Below are 5,696 nucleotides of genomic sequence, written 5' to 3'. Positions count from 1 at the left end.
AGTTTCTAAATGATAACACAATAAGACTAAGGGGGGAATTATGAAAGGAGTTAAGGGTCCTGGAGGGTAGAATGAGAAGCTCAGAACTATATGCAGTGGAAGTTGCAGAAGAAAATAGAAGGAATGGAAAAAAGATGATGCTTGCAAGCAAAATGCCTGGTAATTTTCCAGAAATGAAGGGAATGAAAGCTTGAAATGAAAAACCTCACTGAATGATTAGCAAGAAAATAACAATAACCCTCTACTGAGAAACATCATAGCGTAACCGCAGAAGAGTAAGCAAGAAAGGAAAACACAGCCTACAAAAGAGAGAAGATGGATTTCATAGAAAGAAATGAGAAATCGACAGTGGAGCTTCCATTAACAATAGAGGTCACAGGTGATGGTTTCATACACCCAAAATGCTGAAGGAAAACATCCGGAGACCTGGAATTCACTAGCCAGCCAGACTCTCTTTAAAGAGCAACGTTAAAATAAATACATTTTAACACATGTAAGAGCCAAAATAGTTTACCACCCACAATCCCCTACTGAAAACATCACTAACAAAGCATGTACTTCAGAAAGAACCGAGAGAGGGTTCAAGGAATAATGGATTGTGTTTGATTACATGTAATAGATGCCTGGATGCCGGTACCTAAAAGACATCAAGTTAAAAAAAGTAATAAAAGACATAAAGTTTTGTTCCTTGCATCCAACAAGAAGTGTAGATGTCTACAGAGGGGGTGGTGCAGAATCGTGTCCTTTGGCATCCATTGTCGTTTGTATCTCTGGTGTCTGGAACACTTCTTGACCTATAATCAATACTTGGGGTTATTTGTGGAGTGAATGAGCAAATGAATAAAATAATCCCAGGTAAAAGTAAATAAATAAATAAAATAAAAGGGCATCGACATTGGACATTTGACAGAGGCAGATGTAAATTCCAAAATTAAAGATAAAAGTTGATTTCATAATCGTACTATCAGAAAGATATGCTTAGGGTGCCTGTGTGGCTCAGTTGGTTAAGCGACTGCCTTTGGCTCAGGTCATGATCCTGGAGTCCCGGGATCGAGTCCCACATCGGGCTCCCTGCTCAGCGGGGAGTCTGCTTCTCCCTCTGACCCTCTTCCCTCTCATGCTCTCTATCTCTCATTCTCTCTCTCTCAAATAAATAAATAAAATCTTTAAAAAAAAAAGAAAGATATCCTTAATAAAGTCTGCATTAAAGTTTGGTCTGCACTTACAACATGATATAAATATTAACAAAGCTAATCCCTTTGAAGATAAGAAGAGTAATGATAAAAAAAGATGGTTGCTAAAATCAAAACTATGGTAATTGAAGGAGGTGGAGTAATAATGTAATTGTCTGATTCTAAATCCTTAACACCATGGGTGTAAAGGTGAGCCTTGATCCTGCGGTGGGGAGACCCACAGCCCACCCCCAACCCCCACTTTTCTCTGCTGTAAATGTCACAGAGCTCTAAAATTAATACTACCAGCATGTGAAAATTCTTTGAAAATTTGGGCACATATTAAAGGTGGCTGGTGTGTTATCTTCTTATCTGAGTTTACAAATTTTCAGATTAACAAAACTCATGTGTGGAACTTAGATCAGCATGATGACAATGGATTTTTTTATGTCACCCGAACAACAATACCTTACTTTAGGAGAGGAATGTAGTTTTCTGTGTATTAAAACTTCATTAATGTTTCGGAAAAGCTTGATTGATACACCCAACTCTTTCAGAATTAGGGTCTCTGGAAAAATCTCAGCAAAATGGCTAAAACTTCCTCACAAGGGTGTCTCCTAGAGTCTTAGAATTCTTGAAAAATGCTATTTTTCACCTCCCCATAGGTGCCGATAAAATAACATTGTTTCTTCACACATTCCAAACTTAGCTGATCAGCACTGAAGCAGATAGCTGAAGAGGAAAATGGTTGAGGTCTATAAATAACATATCTATTTGAGTGTTGTGCCAACCTTCTTGTTTGGAGCTTTGTTATTGTTGCTGTTAATTTTAAAATAATAATCTTAATGATATTTCACAGCAATTTTATTTCATTTTGCAAAGCATACATGTGCAGTTTAATCTCTCTTGCTGTGTCTCTCTCTGTCAAGTAAATAAAAAAAATAAAATCTTTAAAAAAATAATCTGTAATTATATACCAAATGCCTGTGTAACTGACATACAGGTCATGAAATTGAACATTGAGGGCATCTGAAAACATTGAGAATCTTTCCTATTTGAAGCATGTGCTTTGGAGTAAGAGTGGAGTAATTGTATTTCTTCTCTAAAATATTCCACAGTGGCCTTATTTCTAGATGTAGCCCCACATAGGGCCTTGTACACTACTTTGTTGTAGGTTCCTGATACGTACGACTGCTGAATCAATGATTTTTGTTTATTTTTATCTACTTATTTATTTAAAGATATTATTTATTTATTTATTTGAAAGAGAGAGCAAGCGGGCATGAGTGAGGGGAGGGGCAGAGGGAGAGGGAGAAGCAGGCTTCCCCACTGAGCAGGGAGCCCCACGTGGCACTCGATCCCAGGACCCTGAGATCATGACCTGAGCCACCCAGGCGCCCCTGTTTATTGTTTTGTTTCAAATTCTCTGAGACCCCATTTGATTTAAATTCTTGTACCTTCAATATCTCTTCCCAATATCATTTTTATGATTAAAAGTCAGATATGGTATGTCTTGAAGAGTGGCATCTCTAGAATTTTGGCAAATTTTAATGTAAAAATGTGATTATCAAACATTTTCAGTATAAGCATTATTTTCAGAGCTCTTTAAAGATTTGCTAATCTACACATGGTCTTTGGTAGATCTAAGGTTTGGTCCTACAGATACACATTTTCTAAAAGCACCTCAGGTAAGTTTGGTGCTTGTGCCAGCAGATTACAATTTGAGAAACAATTTCTGAAGATTCCTGATGTCTTTCAGGATATAGTATAAAAAACTGAAAGCTATTTCTTTTAAAATGTCACAATAACCCAATCAGCAAATTAATTAAATACCAAGCTGAGAGTTGCTTCTGCGTCCCGATGCTGCGTCGTCGCGGAGCCTGTGCGGTCCTGTAGCCAAGATGCCTGAGGAAACCCAGACCCAAGACCAGCCGATGGAGGAGGAGGAGGTGGAGACGTTCGCCTTCCAGGCGGAGATCGCCCAGTTGATGTCCCTGATCATCAACACCTTCTACTCGAATAAGGAGATCTTTCTCAGGGAGCTGATTTCCAACTTGTCGGACGCTTAGGACAAAATCAGATACGAGAGCTTGACCGATCCCAGTAAGCTAGACTCTGGGAAAGAGCTGCACATTAACCTCATTCCGAACAAGCAAGATCGAACCCTCACCATCGTGGATACCGGCATTGGCATGACCAAGGCCGATTTGATCAATAACCTCGGTACTATCGCCAAGTCTGGGACCAAAGCATTCATGGAAGCTTTGCAGGCTGGTGCAGACATTTCTATGATTGGCCAGTTTGGTGTTGGGTTCTGTTCTGCCTACTTGGTGGCCGAGAAAGTGACGGTGATCACCAAGCATAACGATGATGAGCAGTATGCCTGGGAGTCTTCTGCAGGAGGATCGTTCACAGTTAGGACTGACACAGGTGAACCTATGGGTCAGGGAACAAAGGTTATCCTGCATCTGAAAGAAGACCAGACAGAGTACTTGGAGGAAAGGAGAATAAAAGAGATTGTGAAGAAGCACTCCCAGTTTATTGGCTATCCCATTACTCTCTTTGTGGAGAAGGAACGCGACAAAGAGGTCAGTGATGATGAGGCTGAAGAAAAGGAAGAGAAGGAGGAGGAAAGAGAAAAGGAAGAGTAGGAGCCCGATGACAAGCCTGAGATAGAAGACGTCGGCTCGGAGGAGGAGGAGGAGGAGAAGAGGGACGGGGACAAGAAGAGGAGGAAGAAGATCAAGGAGAAGTACATCGATCAGGAAGAACTGAACAAGACGAAGCCTATTTGGACCAGAAACCCTGACGACATCACCAACGAAGAATATGGAGAATTTTATAAGAGCTTGACCAATGACTGGGAAGATCACTTGGCAGTGAAGCATTTTTCAGTGGAAGGACAGTTGGAGTTCAGCGCTCTTCTCTTTGTGCCAAGACGCGCTCCCTTTGACCTATTCGAGAACAGAAAGAAAAAGAACAACATTAAGTTGTATGTTCGCAGAGTTTTCATCATGGATAACTGCGAGTAGCTAATTCCTGAGTACCTGAATTTCATTAGAGGTGTGGTGGACTCTGAGGATCTTCCTCTAAATATTTCCCGTGAGATGCTTCAGCAAAGCAAAATTTTAAAAGTTATCAGAAAGAACTTGGTCAAAAAGTGCTTGGAACTCTTCACCGAACTGGCTGAAGACAAAGAGAACTACAAGAAGTTTTATGAGCAGTTTTCAAAAAACATCAAGCTGGGAATACATGAAGACTCTCAGAATCGAAAGAAGCTCTCTGAGCTGTTACGATACTACACGTCTGCTTCTGGCGATGAGGTGGTTTCCCTCAAGGACTATTGCACCAGAATGAAGGAAAACCAGAAACATATCTATTACATCACAGGTGAGACCAAGGATCAGGTAGCAAACTCGGCCTTCGTGGAGCGTCTTCGGAAGCATGGCTTGGAAGTGATCTATATGATCGAGCCCATCGATGAGTACTGTGTCCAACAGCTGAAGGAATTTGAGGGGAAGACGTTAGTGTCTGTTACCAAAGAGGGCTTGGAACTTCCAGAAGACGAAGAAGAGAAAAAGAAACAGGAAGAGAAAAAAAACAAAGTTTGAAAACCTGTGCAAGATCATGAAGGACATCTTGGAGAAAAAAGTAGAAAAGGTGGTCGTGTCAAACCGATTGGTGACCTCTCCGTGCTGCATTGTCACAAGCACATACGGCTGGACGGCAAATATGGAGAGGATCATGAAGGCCCAGGCCTTGAGAGACAACTCCACCATGGGCTACATGGCCGTGAAGAAGCACCTGGAGATAAACCCTGACCACTCCATCATTGAGACTTTACGGCAGAAGGCAGAGGCCGACAAGAACGACAAGTCTGTGAAGGATCTGGTCATCCTGCTTTACGAAACTGCTCTCCTGTCCTCTGGCTTCAGCCTGGAAGATCCCCAGACACATGCTAACCAGATCTACAGGATGATCAAGCTCGGGCTCGGTATTGACGAAGACGACCCCACGGCTGACGACAGCAGTGCCGCGGTGAGCGAAGAGATGCCGCCCCTTGAGGGCGACGATGACACGTCCCGCATGGAGGAAGTCGATTAAGCGCCACTGAGCATTACTTGTACATGTATTCGATACTTTATCTTCATTCCCTCTGATAATATATTTTCAAGGATGTTTTTCTTTATTTTTGTTAACATTTTAAGAGTCTGTATGGCATGACAGTAACTACTCAAGGGGAAGATAAGATTTCTTTCTTTTTGGAGTGTGCTACTCTGATGTGTAGGACCTAAAGCCCAGCTAGTTTTTCTTCCCCGGTTCCATGCTGGCTTCTTGTAATTGGACAAGGTAACATTTGTTGTGAGGTGTATGTAACCTAACGTGAACCGTGTGCTCTAAAGTGTTTAGCTACCAAGCAGATTCCTTAGTAAGACCAAATTTTTTTTGTCACTGAAGTGTTCTGAGCTATACCTTGATGTTTAAAAGAGAACTGTTGGTTAAAACGACTCTCACCGTCTAGGA

At 41.5% G+C, this 5,696-nt stretch overlaps 1 pseudogene across 1 annotated transcript; it reads left to right on the top strand.

Moving 5' to 3' along the window:
- The first annotated feature begins 3,023 nt into the window (after nucleotides 1-3,023).
- Nucleotides 3,024-5,450, top strand: LOC113923785 (annotated as a pseudogene). Its single transcript, XR_003520416.2, has one exon. The product of XR_003520416.2 is annotated as a heat shock protein HSP 90-alpha-like (transcript).
- The last annotated feature ends 246 nt before the right edge of the window (nucleotides 5,451-5,696 follow it).

The sequence above is a fragment of the Zalophus californianus genome, chromosome 15, assembly GCF_009762305.2.
Source record: "Zalophus californianus isolate mZalCal1 chromosome 15, mZalCal1.pri.v2, whole genome shotgun sequence".
Taxonomy (NCBI): domain Eukaryota; kingdom Metazoa; phylum Chordata; class Mammalia; order Carnivora; family Otariidae; genus Zalophus; species Zalophus californianus.
The sequence above is the reverse complement of the archived record's forward strand: the minus strand, read 5'-3'. Positions and strand labels throughout refer to the sequence as shown.